This window comes from Podarcis bocagei (genome assembly GCF_964188305.1).
Source record: "Podarcis bocagei genome assembly, chromosome: 9".
Taxonomy (NCBI): Eukaryota; Metazoa; Chordata; class Lepidosauria; order Squamata; family Lacertidae; genus Podarcis; species Podarcis bocagei.
Window position 1 is genome coordinate 12,392,172 of NC_138134.1, and position 15,818 is coordinate 12,407,989.

The following is a 15,818-nucleotide window of genomic DNA, read 5'->3' on the forward strand; positions in this document are numbered from 1 at the left end:
TGTTTCCATCGCCAAAGCTTTCAGGGGAGCATTTGCAACCGCTTGGCACCCTTTTTGAGTGAATTGACAAAAGTCAGATTTTTGCTGAAATTGTGACCCCGGGGCTTAGGAATTTTTTCAAAATAATCTTTTCCGCCGGTTAAGTTGTTGAGGGCTGATTTCTTGTCCTGTGATAAAAAGCCTTCTGTTTCCATCACCAAAACTTTCAGGGGAGCATTTGCAAGTGTTTGGCACCATTTTTGAGAGAATTGCCAAAAGTCAGAATTTTGCTGAAATTTTGACCCCGGGGCTTAGAGATTTTTTCAAAAAATATTTTCCGCCGGTTAAGTTGTTGAGGGCTGATTTCTTGTCTTGTGCGAAAAAGCCTTCTGTTTCCATCGCCAAAGCTTTCAGGGGAGCATTTGCAAGTGTTTGGCACCATTTTTGAGAGAATTGCCAAAAGTAGGATTTTTGCTGAAATTGTGACCCCGGGGCTTACGGATTTTTTCCAAAAAAAAATTTCTGCCGGTTAAGTTGTTGGGGGCTGATTTCTTCTCCTGTGATAAAAAGCCTTCTGTTTCCATCGCCAAAGCTTTCATGGGAGCATTTGCAAGTGTTTCCCACCATTTTTGAGAGAATTGCCAAAAGTCAGGTATTTGCAGAAAAAAATCTTTTTCCGCCGGTTAAGTTGTTGGGGGCTGATTTCTTGTCCTGTGATAAAAAGCCTTCTGTTTCCATCACCAAAGCTTTCATGGGAGCATTTGCAAGTGTTTGCCACCATTTTTGGGAGAATTGCCAAAAGTCAGATTTTTGCTGAAAAAAATCTTTTTCCGCCGGTTAAATTGTTGAGGCCTGATTACTTGTCCTGCGATAAAAAGCCTTCTGTTTCCATCGCCAAAGCTTTCAGGGGAGCATTTGCAACCGGTTGGCACCATTTTTGAGTGAATTGCCAAAGGTCAGATTTTTGCTGAAAAAAATCTTTTTCCGCCGGTTAAATTGTTGAGGCCTGATTACTTGTCCTGCGATAAAAAGCCTTCTGTTTCCATCGCCAAAGCTTTCAGGGGAGCATTTGCAACCGGTTGGCACCATTTTTGAGTGAATTGCCAAAGGTCAGATTTTTGCTGAAAAAAATCTTTTTCCGCCGGTTAAGTTGTTGAGGGCTGATTTCTTCTCCTGTGATAAAAAGCCTTCTGTTTCGACTACCGAAACTTTCAGGGGAGCATTTGCAACTGTTTCGAAGGATTTTTGAGTCAATTGCCAAAAGTCAGATTTTTGCTGAAATTGTGACCTCGGGGCTTAGGATTTTTTTCAAAGAAATCTTTTCCGTTGGTTAAGTTGTTGAGGGCTGATTTCTTGTCCTGTGATAAAAAGCCTTCTGTTTCGACTGCCAAACGGTTTAGGGGAGCATTTGCAAGTGTTTGGAACGATTTTTGAGTGAATTGCCAAAAGTCAGATTTTTGCTGAAATTGTGACTCCGGGGCTTAGGGATTTTTTCAAAAAAATATTTTCCGCCGGTTAAGTTGTTGACGGCTGATTTCTTGTCCTGTGCGAAAAAGCCTTCTGTTTCCATCGCCAAAGCTTTCAGGGGAGCATTTGCAAGTGTTTGCACCATTTTTGAGTGAATTGCCAAAAGTCAGATTTTTGCTGAAAAAAATCTTTTTCCGCCGGTTAAGTTGTTGAGGGTTGATTTCTTCTCCTGTGATAAAAAGCCTTCTGTTTCGACTGCCGAAGCTTTCAGGGGAGCATTTTCAAGTATTTGGAACGATTTTTGAGTGAATTGCCAAAAGTCAGATTTTTGCTGAAATTGTGACCCCGGGGCTTAGGGATTTTTTCAAAAAAATATTTTCCGCCGGTTAAGTTGTTGAGGGCTGATTTCTTGTCCTGTGATAAAAAGCCTTCTGTTTCCATCGCCAAAGCTTTCATGGGAGCATTTGCAAGTGTTTGCCACCATTTTTGAGAGAATTGCCAAAAGTCAGGTATTTGCAGAAAAAAATCTTTTTCCACCGGTTAAGTTGTTGGGGGCTGATTTCTTGTCCTGTGATAAAAAGCCTTCTGTTTCCATCGCCAAAGCTTTCAGGGGAGCATTTGCAAGTGTTTGGCACCATTTTTGAGAGAATTGCCAAAAGTAGGATTTTTGCTGAAATTGCTGAAATTGGGATTTTTTCCAAAAAAAAATTTCTGCCGGTTAAGTTGTTGGGGGCTGATTTCTTGTCCTGTGATAAAAAGCCTTCTGCTTCCATCGCCAAAGCTTTCATGGGAGCATTTTCAAGTGTTTGCCACCATTTTTGAGAGAATTGCCAAAAGTCAGGTATTTGCAGAAAAAAACCTTTTTTCTCCGGTTAAGTTGTTGGGGGCTGATTTCTTGTCCTGTGATAAAAAGCCTTCTGTTTCCATCACCAAAGCTTTCATGGGAGCATTTGCAAGTGTTTGCCACCATTTTTGAGAGAGTTGCCAAAAGTCAGATTTTTGCTGAAAAAAATCTTTTTCCGCCGGTTAAATTGTTGAGGCCTGATTACTTGTCCTGCGATAAAAAGCCTTCTATTTCCATCGCCAAAGCTTTCAGGGGAGCATTTGCAAGTGTTTGGCACCATTTTTGAGAGAATTGCCAAAAGTCAGATTTTTGCTGAAATTGTGACCCCGGGGCTTACGGATTTTTTCAAAAAAATGTTTTCTGCCGGTTAAGTTGTTGAGGGCTGATTTCTTGTCCTGTGATAAAAATCCTTCTGTTTCCATCGCCAAAGCTTTCATGGGAGCATTTGCAAGTGTTTGCCACCATTTTTGAGAGAATTGCCAAAAGTCAGGTATTTGCAGAAAAAAATCTTTTTCCGCCGGTTAAGTTGTTGGGGGCTGATTTCTTGTCCTGTGATAAAAAGCCTTCTGTTTCCATCGCCAAAGCTTTCAGGGGAGCATTTGCAAGTGTTTGGCACCATTTTTGAGAGAATTGCCAAAAGTAGGATTTTTGCTGAAATTGTGACCCCGGGGCTTACGGATTTTTTCAAAAAAATATTTTCTGCCGGTTAAGTTGTTGAGGGCTGATTTCTTGTCCTGTGATAAAAAGCCTTCTGTTTCCATCGCCAAAGCTTTCATGGGAGCATTTGCAAGTGTTTGCCACCATTTTTGAGAGAATTGCCAAAAGTCAGGTATTTGCAGAAAAAAATCTTTTTCCGCCGGTTAAGTTGTTGGGGGCTGATTTCTTGTCCTGTGATAAAAAGCCTTCTGTTTCCATCACCAAAGCTTTCATGGGAGCATTTGCAAGTGTTTGCCACCATTTTTGAGAGAATTGCCAAAAGTCAGATTTTTGCTGAAAAAAATCTTTTTCCGCCGGTTAAATTGTTGAGGCCTGATTACTTGTCCTGCGATAAAAAGCCTTCTGTTTCCATCGCCAAAGCTTTCAGGGGAGCATTTGCAAGTGTTTGGCACCATTTTTGAGAGAATTGCCAAAAGTCAGATTTTTGCTGAAATTGTGACCCCGGGGCTTAGGGATTTTTTCAAAAAAATATTTTCCACCGGTTAAGTTGTTGAGGGCTGATTTCTTGTCCTGTGATAAAAAGCCTTCTGTTTCCATCGCCAAAGCTTTCAGGGGAGCATTTGCAACCGGTTGGCACCATTTTTGAGTGAATTGCCAAAAGTCTGATTTTTGCTGAAAAAAATCTTTTTCCGCCGGTTAAGTTGTTGAGGGATGATTTCTTGTCCTGTGAGAAAAAGCCTTCTGTTTCGACTGCCGAAGCTTTCAGGGGAGCATTTTCAAGTGTTTGGAACGATTTTTGAGTGAATTGCCAAAAGTCAGATTTTTGCTGAAATTGTGACCCCGGGGCTTAGGGATTTTTTCAAAAAAATATTTTCCGCCGGTTAAGTTGTTATGGGCTGATTTCTTGTCCTGTCAGAAAAAGCCTTCTGTTTCCATCGCCAAAGCTTTCAGGGGAGCATTTGCAAGTGTTTGGCACCATTTTTGAGAGAATTGCCAAAAGTCAGATTTTTGCTGAAATTGTGACCCCAGGGCTTAGGGATTTTTTCAAAAAAATATTTTCCGCCGGTTAAGTTGTTGAGGGCTGATTTCTTGTCCTGTGCGAAAAAGCCTTCTGTTTCCATCGCCAAAGCTTTCAGGGGAGCATTTGCAAGTGTTTGGCACCATTTTTGAGTGAATTGCCAAAAGTCAGATTTTTGCTGAAAAAAATCTTTTTCCGCCGGTTAAGTTGTTGCGGGCTGATTTCTTCTCCTGTGATAAAAAGCCTTCTGTTTCGACTGCTGAAGCTTTCAGGGGAGCATTTTCAAGTGTTTGGAACGATTTTTGAGTGAATTGCCAAAAGTCAGATTTTTGCTGAAATTGTGACCCCGGGGCTTAGGAATTTTTTCAAAGAAATCTTTCCCGCCCTTTAAGTTGTTGAGGGCTGATTTCTTGTCCTGTGATAAAAAGCCTTCTATTTCCATCGCCAAAGCTTTCAGGGGAGCATTTGCAAGTGTTTGGCACCATTTTTGAGAGAATTGCCAAAAGTCAGATTTTTGCTGAAATTGTGACCCCGGGGCTTAGGGATTTTTTCAAAAAAATATTTTCCGCCGGTTAAGTTGTTGAGGGCTGATTTCTTGTCCTGTGATAAAAAGCCTTCTGTTTCCATCGCCAAAGCTTTCAGGGGAGCATTTGCAACCGCTTGGCACCCTTTTTGAGTGAATTGACAAAAGTCAGATTTTTGCTGAAATTGTGACTCCGGGGCATAGGAATTTTTTCAAAATAATCGTTTCCGCCGGTTAAGTTGTTGAGGGCTGATTTCATGTCCTGTGATAAAAAGCCTTCTGTTTCCATCGCCAAAGCTTTCAGGGGAGCATTTGCAACCGCTTGGCACCCTTTTTGAGTGAATTGACAAAAGTCAGATTTTTACTGAAATTGTGACTCCGGGGCTTAGGGATTTTTTCAAAATAATCTTTTCCGCCGGTTAAGTTGTTGAGGGCTGATTTCTTGTTTTGTGATAAAAAGCCTTCTGTTTCGACTGCCAAACGGTTTAGGGGAGAATTTTCAAGTGTTTGGAACGATTTTTGAGTGAATTGCCAAAAGTCAGATTTTTGCTGAAATTGTGACCCCGGGGCTTAGGGATTTTTTCAAAAAAATATTTTCCGCCGGTTAAGTTGTTATGGGCTGATTTCTTGTCCTGTCAGAAAAAGCCTTCTGTTTCCATCGCCAAAGCTTTCAGGGGAGCATTTGCAAGTGTTTGGCACCATTTTTGAGAGAATTGCCAAAAGTCAGATTTTTGCTGAAATTGTGACCCCGGGGCTTAGGGATTTTTTCAAAAAAATATTTTCCGCCGGTTAAGTTGTTGAGGGCTGATTTCTTGTCCTGTGCGAAAAAGCCTTCTGTTTCCATCGCCAAAGCTTTCAGGGGAGCATTTGCAAGTGTTTGGCACCATTTTTGAGTGAATTGCCAAAAGTCAGATTTTTGCTGAAAAAAATCTTTTTCCGCCGGTTAAGTTGTTGAGGGCTGATTTCTTCTCCTGTGATAAAAAGCCTTCTGTTTCGACTGCTGAAGCTTTCAGGGGAGCATTTTCAAGTGTTTGGAACGATTTTTGAGTGAATTGCCAAAAGTCAGATTTTTGCTGAAATTGTGACCCCGGGGCTTAGGAATTTTTTCAAAATAATCTTTTCTGCCGGTTAAGTTGTTGAGGGCTGATTCCTTTTCCTGTGATAAAAAGCCTTCTGTTTTGACTGCCAAACCTTTCAGGGGAGCATTTGCAACCGGTTGGCACCATTTTTGAGTGAATTGCCAAAAGTCTGATTTTTGCTGAAAAAAATCTTTTTCCGCCGGTTAAGTTGTTGAGGGATGATTTCTTGTCCTGTGATAAAAAGCCTTCTGTTTCGACTGCCGAAGCTTTCAGGGGAGCATTTTCAAGTGTTTGGAACGATTTTTGAGTGAATTGCCAAAAGTCAGATTTTTGCTGAAATTGTGACCCCGGGGCTTAGGGATTTTTTCAAAAAAATATTTTCCGCCGGTTAAGTTGTTATGGGCTGATTTCTTGTCCTGTCAGAAAAAGCCTTCTGTTTCCATCGCCAAAGCTTTCAGGGGAGCATTTGCAAGTGTTTGGCACCATTTTTGAGAGAATTGACAAAAGTCAGATTTTTGCTGAAATTGTGACCTCGGGGCTTAGGGATTTTTTCAAAAAAATATTTTCCGCCGGTTAAGTTGTTGAGGGCTGATTTCTTGTCCTGTGCGAAAATGCCTTCTGTTTCCATCGCCAAAGCTTTCAGGTGAGCATTTGCAAGTGTTTGGCACCATTTTTGAGTGAATTGCCAAAAGTCAGATTTTTGCTGAAAAAAATCTTTTTCCGCCGGTTAAGTTGTTGAGGGCTGATTTCTTCTCCTGTGATAAAAAGCCTTCTGTTTCGACTGCTGAAGCTTTCAGGGGAGCATTTTCAAGTGTTTGGAACGATTTTTGAGTGAATTGCCAAAAGTCAGATTTTTGCTGAAATTGTGACCCCGGGGCTTAGGAATTTTTTCAAAATAATCTTTTCTGCCGGTTAAGTTGTTGAGGGCTGATTCCTTTTCCTGTGATAAAAAGCCTTCTGTTTTGACTGCCAAACCTTTCAGGGGAGCATTTGCAAGTGTTTGGCACCATTTTTGAGAGAATTGCCAAAAGTCTGATTTTTGCTGAAAAAAATCTTTTTCCGCCGGTTAAGTTGTTGAGGGATGATTTCTTGTCCTGTGATAAAAAGCCTTCTGTTTCGACTGCCGAAGCTTTCAGGGGAGCATTTTCAAGTGTTTGGAACGATTTTTGAGTGAATTGCCAAAAGTCAGATTTTTGCTGAAATTGTGACCCCGGGGCTTAGGGATTTTTTCAAAAAAATATTTTCCGCCGGTTAAGTTGTTATGGGCTGATTTCTTGTCCTGTCAGAAAAAGCCTTCTGTTTCCATCGCCAAAGCTTTCAGGGGAGCATTTGCAAGTGTTTGGCACCATTTTTTAGAGAATTGCCAAAAGTCAGATTTTTGCTGAAATTGTGACCCCGGGGCTTAGGGATTTTTTCAAAAAAATATTTTCCGCCGGTTAAGTTGTTGAGGGCAGATTTCTTTTCCTGTGCGAAAAAGCCTTCTGTTTCCATCGCCAAAGCTTTCAGGGGAGCATTTGCAAGTGTTTGGCACCATTTTTGAGTGAATTGCCAAAAGTCAGATTTTTGCTGAAAAAAATCTTTTTCCACCGGTTAAGTTGTTGAGGGCTGATTTCTTCTCCTGTGATAAAAAGCCTTCTGTTTCGACTGCTGAAGCTTTCAGGGGAGCATTTTCAAGTGTTTGGAACGATTTTTGAGTGAATTGCCAAAAGTCAGATTTTTGCTGAAATTGTGACCCCGGGGCTTAGAAATTTTTTCAAAATAATCTTTTCTGCAGGTTAAGTTGTTGAGGGCTGATTCCTTTTCCTGTGATAAAAAGCCTTCTGTTTTGACTGCCAAACCTTTCAGGGGAGCATTTGCAACCGGTTGGCACCATTTTTGAGTGAATTGCCAAAAGTCTGATTTTTGCTGAAAAAAATCTTTTTCCGCCGGTTAAGTTGTTGAGGGATGATTTCTTGTCCTGTGATAAAAAGCCTTCTGTTTCGACTGCCGAAGCTTTCAGGGGAGCATTTTCAAGTGTTTGGAACGATTTTTGAGTGAATTGCCAAAAGTCAGATTTTTGCTGAAATTGTGACCCCGGGGCTTAGGGATTTTTTCAAAAAAATATTTTCCGCCGGTTAAGTTGTTATGGGCTGATTTCTTGTCCTGTCAGAAAAAGCCTTCTGTTTCCATCGCCAAAGCTTTCAGGGGAGCATTTGCAAGTGTTTGGCACCATTTTTGAGAGAATTGCCAAAAGTCAGATTTTTGCTGAAATTGTGACCTCGGGGCTTAGGGATTTTTTCAAAAAAATATTTTCCGCCGGTTAAGTTGTTGAGGGCTGATTTCTTGTCCTGTGCGAAAATGCCTTCTGTTTCCATCGCCAAAGCTTTCAGGGGAGCATTTGCAAGTGTTTGGCACCATTTTTGAGTGAATTGCCAAAAGTCAGATTTTTGCTGAAAAAAATCTTTTTCCGCCGGTTAAGTTGTTGAGGGCTGATTTCTTCTCCTGTGATAAAAAGCCTTCTGTTTCGACTGCTGAAGCTTTCAGGGGAGCATTTTCAAGTGTTTGGAACGATTTTTGAGTGAATTGCCAAAAGTCAGATTTTTGCTGAAATTGTGACCCCGGGGCTTAGGAATTTTTTCAAAATAATCTTTTCTGCCGGTTAAGTTGTTGAGGGCTGATTCCTTTTCCTGTGATAAAAAGCCTTCTGTTTTGACTGCCAAACCTTTCAGGGGAGCATTTGCAACCGGTTGGCACCATTTTTGAGTGAATTGCCAAAAGTCTGATTTTTGCTGAAAAAAATCTTTTTCCGCCGGTTAAGTTGTTGAGGGATGATTTCTTGTCCTGTGATAAAAAGCCTTCTGTTTCGACTGCCGAAGCTTTCAGGGGAGCATTTTCAAGTGTTTGGAACGATTTTTGAGTGAATTGCCAAAAGTCAGATTTTTGCTGAAATTGTGACCCCGGGGCTTAGGGATTTTTTCAAAAAAATATTTTCCGCCGGTTAAGTTGTTATGGGCTGATTTCTTGTCCTGTCAGAAAAAGCCTTCTGTTTCCATCGCCAAAGCTTTCAGGGGAGCATTTGCAAGTGTTTGGCACCATTTTTGAGAGAATTGCCAAAAGTCAGATTTTTGCTGAAATTGTGACCCCGGGGCTTAGGGATTTTTTCAAAAAAATATTTTCCGGCGGTTAAGTTGTTGAGGGCTGATTTCTTGTCCTGTGCGAAAAAGCCTTCTGTTTCCATCGCCAAAGCTTTCAGGGGAGCATTTGCAAGTGTTTGGCACCATTTTTGAGTGAATTGCCAAAAGTCAGATTTTTGCTGAAAAAAATCTTTTTCCGCCGGTTAAGTTGTTGAGGGCTGATTTCTTCTCCTGTGATAAAAAGCCTTCTGTTTCGACTGCCGAAGCTTTCAGGGGAGCATTTGCAAGTGTTTGGAACGATTTTTGAGTGAATTGCCAAAAGTCAGATTTTTGCTGAAATTGTGACCCCGGGGCTTAGGGATTTTTTCATAAAAATATTTTCCGCCGGTTAAGTTGTTGAGGGCTGATTTCTTTTCCTGTGATAAAAAGCCTTCTGTTTCGACTGCCAAACCTTTCAGGGGAGCATTTGCAACCGGTTGGCACCATTTTTGAGCGAATTGCCAAAAGTCAGATTTTTGCTGAAAAAAATCTTTTTCCGCCGGTTAAGTTGTTGAGGGCTGATTTCTTCTCCTGTGATAAAAAGCCTTCTGTTTCGATTACCGAAGCTTTCAGGGGAGCATTTGCAAGTGTTTGGAACAATTTTTGAGTGAATTGCCAAAAGACAGATTTCTGCTTAAATTGTGACCCCGGGGCTTAGGAATTTTTTCAAAAAAATCTTTTCCGCCGGTTAAGTTGTTGAGGGCTGATTTCTTGTTTTGTGATAAAAAGCCTTCTGTTTCCATCGCCAAAGCTTTCAGGGGAGCATTTGCAACCGCTTGGCACCCTTTTTGAGTGAATTGCCAAAATCAGATTTTTGCTGAAATTGTGACCCCGGGGCTTAGGGATTTTTTCAAAAAAATCTTTTCCGCCGGTTAAGTTGTTGAGGGCTGATTTCTTTTCCTGTGATAAAAAGCCTTCTGTTTCGACTGCCGAAGCTTTCAGGGGAGCATTTGCAACTGTTTCGAAGGATTTTTGAGTGAATTGCCAAAAGTCAGATTTTTGCTGAAATTGTGACCCCGGGGCTTAGGGATTTTTTTTAAAAAAAAATTTCTGCCGGTTAAGTTGTTGAGGGCTGATTTCTTGTCCTGTGATAAAAAGCCTTCTGTTTCCATCGCCAAAGCTTTCAGGGGAGCATTTGAAAGTGTTTGGAACAATTTTTGAGAGAATTGCCAAAAGTCAGATTTTTGCTGAAATTGTGACCCCGGGGCTTAGGGATTTTTTCAAAAAAATATTTTCCGCCGGTTAAGTTGTTGAGGGCTGATTTCTTCTCCTGTGATAAAAAGCCTTCTGTTTCCATCGCCAAAGCTTTCAGGGGAGCATTTGCAAGTGTTTGGCACCATTTTTGAGAGAATTGCCAAAAGTCAGATTTTTGCTGAAATTGTGACCCCAGGGCTTAGGAATTTTTTCAAAAAAAAAATTTCTGCCGGTTAAGTTGTTGAGGGCTGATTTCTTGTCCTGTCAGAAAAAGCCTTCTGTTTCCATCGCCAAAGCTTTCAGGGGAGCATTTGCAAGTGTTTGGCACCATTTTTGAGAGAATTGCCAAAAGTCAGATTTTTGCTGAAATTGTGACCCCGGGGCTTAGGGATTTTTTCAAAAAAATATTTTCCGCCGGTTAAGTTGTTGAGGGCTGATTTCTTGTCCTGTGATAAAAAGCCTTCTGTTTCCATCGCCAAAGCTTTCAGGGGAGCATTTGAAAGTGTTTGGAACAATTTTTGAGAGAATTGCCAAAAGTCAGATTTTTGCTGAAATTGTGACCCCGGGGCTTAGGGATTTTTTCAAAAAAATATTTTCCGCCGGTTAAGTTTTTGTGGGCTGATTTCTTGTCCTGTGATAAAAAGCCTTCTGTTTCCATCTCCAAAGCTTTCAGGGGAGCATTTGCAAGTGTTTGGCACCATTTTTGAGAGAATTGCCAAAAGTCAGATTTTTGCTGAAATTGTGACCCTGGGGCTTAAGGATTTTTTCAAAAAAATATTTTCCGCCGGTTAAGTTGTTGAGGGCTGATTTCTTCTCCTATGATAAAAAGCCTTCTGTTTCCATCGCCAAAGCTTTCAGGGGAGCATTTGCAAGTGTTTGGCACCATTTTTGAGAGAATTGCCAAAAGTCAGATTTTTGCTGAAATTGTGACCCCAGGGATTAGGGATTTTTTCAAAAAAATATTTTCTGCCGGTTAAGTTTTTCAGGGCTGATTTCTTGTCCTGTCAGAAAAAGCCTTCTGTTTCCATCGCCAAAGCTTTCAGGGGAGCATTTGCAAGTGTTTGGCACCATTTTTGAGAGAATTGCCAAAAGTCAGATTTTTCCTGAAATTGTGACCCCGGGGCTTAGGGATTTTTTCAAAAAAATATTTTCCGCCGGTTAAGTTGTTGAGGGCTGATTTCTTGTCCTGTGATAAAAAGCCTTCTGTTTCCATCGCCAAATCTTTCAGGGGAGCATTTGCAACCGGTTGGCACCATTTTTGAGAGAATTGCCAAAAGTCAGATTTTTGCTGAAATTGTGACCCCGGGGCTTAGGAATTTTTTCAAAAAAATATTTTCCGCCGGTTAAGTTGTTGAGGGCTGATTTCTTGTCCTGTGATAAAAAGCCTTCTGTTTCCATCGCCAAAGCTTTCAGGGGAGCATTTGCAAGTGTTTGGCACCATTTTTGAGAGAATTGCCAAAACTCAGATTTTTGCTGAAATTGTGACCCCGGGGCTTAGGGATTTTTTCAAAAAAATCTTTTCTGCCGGTTAAGTTGTTGAGGGCTGATTTTTTTTCCTGTGATAAAAAGCCTTCTGTTTCAACTGCCGAAGCTTTCAGGGGAGCATTTGCAACTGTTTCGAAGGATTTTTGATTGAATTGCCAAAAGTCAGATTTTTGCTGAAATTGTGACCCCGGGGCTTAGGGATTTTTTAAAAAAAAAAAATTTCCCCCTGTTAAGTTGTTGAGGGCTGATTTCTTGTCCTGTGATAAAAAGCCTTCTGTTTCCATCGCCAAAGCTTTCAGGGGAGCATTTTCAAGTCTTTGGCACCATTTTTGAGAGAATTGCCAAAAGTCAGATTTTTGCTGAAATTGTGACCCCGGGGCTTACGGATTTTTTCAAAAAAATATTTTCTGCTGGTTAAGTTGTTGAGGGCTGATTTCTTGTTTTGTGATAAAAAGCCTTCTGTTTCCATCGCCAAAGCTTTCAGGGGAGCATTTGCAAGTGTTTGGCACCATTTTTGAGTGAATTGCCAAAAGTCAGATTTTTGCTGAAAAAAATCTTTTTCCGCCGGTTAAGTTGTTGAGGGCTGATTTCTTCTCCTGTGATAAAAAGCCTTCTGTTTCGACTGCTGAAGCTTTCAGGGGAGCATTTTCAAGTGTTTGGAACGATTTTTGAGTGAATTGCCAAAAGTCAGATTTTTGCTGAAATTGTGACCCCGGGGCTTAGGGATTTTTTCATAAAAATATTTTCCGCCGGTTAAGTTGTTGAGGGCTGATTTCTTTTCCTGTGATAAAAAGCCTTCTGTTTCGACTGCCAAACCTTTCAGGGGAGTATTTGCAACCGGTTGGCACCATTTTTGAGCGAATTGCCAAAAGTCAGATTTTTGCTGAAAAAAATCTTTTTCCGCCGGTTAAGTTGTTGAGGGCTGATTTCTTCTCCTGTGATAAAAAGCCTTCTGTTTCGATTACCGAAGCTTTCAGGGGAGCATTTGCAAGTGTTTGGAACAATTTTTGAGTGAATTGCCAAAAGACAGATTTCTGCTGAAATTGTGACCCCGGGGCTTAGGAATTTTTTCAAAAAAATCTTTTCCGCCGGTTAAGTTGTTGAGGGCTGATTTCTTGTTTTGTGATAAAAAGCCTTCTGTTTCCATCGCCAAAGCTTTCAGGGGAGCATTTGCAACCGCTTGGCACCCTTTTTGAGTGAATTGCCAAAAGTCAGATTTTTGCTGAAATTGTGACCCCGGGGCTTAGGGATTTTTTCAAAAAAATCTTTTCCGCCGGTTAAGTTGTTGAGGGCTGATTTCTTTTCCTGTGATAAAAAGCCTTCTGTTTCGACTGCCGAAGCTTTCAGGGGAGCATTTGCAACTGTTTCGAAGGATTTTTGAGTGAATTGCCAAAAGTCAGATTTTTGCTGAAATTGTGACCCCGGGGCTTAGGGATTTTTTAAAAAAAATATTTTCCGCCGGTTAAGCTGTTGAGGGCTGATTTCTTGTCCTGTGATAAAAAGCCTTCTGTTTCCATCGCCAAAGCTTTCAGGGGAGCATTTGCAAGTGTTTGGCACCATTTTTGAGAGAATTGCCAAAACTCAGATTTTTGCTGAAATTGTGACCCCGGGGCTTAGGGATTTTTTCAAAAAAATATTTTCCGCCGGTTAAGTTTTTGTGGGCTGATTTCTTGTCCTGTGATAAAAAGCCTTCTGTTTCCATCGCCAAATCTTTCAGGGGAGCATTTGCAACCGGTTGGCACCATTTTTGAGAGAATTGCCAAAAGTCAGATTTTTGCTGAAATTGTGACCCCGGGGCTTAGGAATTTTTTCAAAAAAATATTTTCCGCCGGTTAAGTTGTTGAGGGCTGATTTCTTGTCCTGTGATAAAAAGCCTTCTGTTTCCATCGCCAAAGCTTTCAGGGGAGCATTTGCAAGTGTTTGGCACCATTTTTGAGAGAATAGCCAAAACTCAGATTTTTGCTGAAATTGTGACCCCGGGGCTTAGGGATTTTTTTTAAAAAAAAATTCCCGCCGGATAAGTTGTTGAGGGCTGATTTCTTGTCCTGTGATAAAAAGCCTTCTGTTTCCATCGCCAAAGCTTTCAGGGGAGCATTTGCAAGTGTTTGGCACCATTTTTGAGAGAATTGCCAAAAGTCGGATTTTTGCTGAAATTGTGACCCCGGGGCTTAGGGATTTTTTAAAAAAAATATTTTCCGCCGGATAAGTTGTTGAGGGCTGATTTCTTGTCCTGTGATAAAAAGCCTTCTGTTTCCATCGCCAAAGCTTTCAGGGGAGCATTTGCAAGTGTTTGGCACCATTTTTGAGAGAATTGCCAAAAGTCAGATTTTTGCTGAAATTGTACCCCGGGGCTTAGGGATTTTTTCAAAAAAATATTTTCTGCCCATTAAGTTGTTGAGGGCTGATTTCTTGTCCTTTGATAAAAAGCCTTCTTTTTCCATCGGCAAAGCTTTCAGGGGAGCATTTGCAAGTGTTTGGCACCATTTTTGAGAGAATTGCCAAAAGTCAGATTTTTGCTGAAATTGTGACCCCGGGGCTTAGGGATTTTTTCAAAAAAATATTTTCCGCCGGTTAAGTTGTTGAGGGCTGATTTCTTGTCCTGTGATAAAAAGCCTTCTGTTTCCATCGCCAAAGCTTTCAGGGGAGCATTTGCAAGTGTTTGGCACCATTTTTGAGAGAATTGCCAAAAGTCAGATTTTTGCTGAAATTGTGACCCCGGGGCTTAGGGATTTTTTAAAAAAAATATTTTCCGCCGGATAAGTTGTTGAGGGCTGATTTCTTGTCCTGTCAGAAAAAGCCTTCTGTTTCGACTGCCAAACCTTTCAGGGGAGCATTTGCAAGTGTTTGGCACCATTTTTGAGAGAATTGCCAAAAGTCAGATTATTGCTGAAATTGTGACCCCGGGGCTTAGGGATTTTTTCAAAAAAATATTTTCCGCCGGTTAAGTTGTTGAGGGCTGATTTCTTGTCCTGTGCGAAAAAGCCTTCTGTTTCCATCGCCACAGCTTTCAGGGGAGCATTTGCATGCGGTTGGCACCATTTTTGAGTGAATTGCCAAAAGTCAGATTTTTGCTGAAAAAAATCTTTTTCCGCCGGTTAAGTTGTTGAGGGCTGATTTCTTGTCCTGTGATAAAAAGCCTTCTGTTTCCATCGCCAAAGCTTTCAGGGGAGCATTTGCAAGTGTTTGGCACCATTTTTGAGAGAATTGCCAAAAGTCAGATTTTTGCTGAAATTGTGACCCCGGGGCTTAGGGATTTTTTCAAAAAAATATTTTCCGCCGGTTAAGTTGTTGAGGGCTGATTTCTTGTCCTGTGCGAAAAAGCCTTCTGTTTCCATCTCCAAATCTTTCAGGGGAGCATTTGCATGCGGTTGGCACCATTTTTGAGTGAATTGCCAAAAGTCAGATTTTTGCTGAAAAAAATCTTTTTCCGCCGGTTAAGTTGTTGAGGGATGATTTCTTGTCCTGTGATAAAAAGCCTTCTGTTTCGACTGCCGAAGCTTTCAGGGGAGCATTTTCAAGTGTTTGGAACGATTTTTGAGTGAATTGCCAAAAGTCAGATTTTTGCTGAAATTGTGACCCCGGGGCTTAGGGATTTTTTCAAAAAAATATTTTCCGCCGGTTAAGTTGTTGAGGGCTGATTCCTTGTTTTGTGATAAAAAGCCTTCTGTTTCGACTGCCAAACGGTTTAGGGGAGCATTTGCAAGTGTTTGGAACGATTTTTGAGTGAATTGAAAAAAAGTCAGATTTTTGCTGAAATTGTGACCCCGGGGCTTAGGGATTTTTTCAAAAAAATATTTTCCGCCGGTTAAGTTGTTGAGGGCTGATTTCTTGTCCTGTCAGAAAAAGCCTTCTGTTTCGACTGCCAAACCTTTGAGGGGAGCATTTGCTTGTGTTTGGCACCATTTTTGAGAGAATTGCCAAAAGTCAGATTTTTGCTGAAATTGTGACCCCGGGGCTTAGGGATTTTTTAAAAAAAATATTTTCCGCCGGATAAGTTGTTGAGGGCTGATTTCTTGTCCTGTGTGAAAAAGCCTTCTGTTTCCATCGCCAAATCTTTCAGGGGAGCATTTGCAAGTGTTTGGCACCATTTTTGAGTGAATTGCCAAAAGTCAGTTTTTTGCTGAAAAAAATCTTTTTCCGCCGGTTAAGTTGTTGAGGGCTGATTTCTTGTCCTGTGATAAAAAGCCTTCTGTTTCGACTGCCAAAGCTTTCACGGGAGCATTTGCAAGTGTTTGGCACCATTTTTGAGAGAATTGCCAAAAGTCAGATTATTGCTGAAATTGTGACCCCGGGGCTTAGGGATTTTTTCAAAAAAATATTTTCCGCCGGTTAAGTTGTTGAGGGCTGATTTCTTGTCCTGTGCGAAAAAGCCTTCTGTTTCCATCGCCACAGCTTTCAGGGGAGCATTTGCATGCGGTTG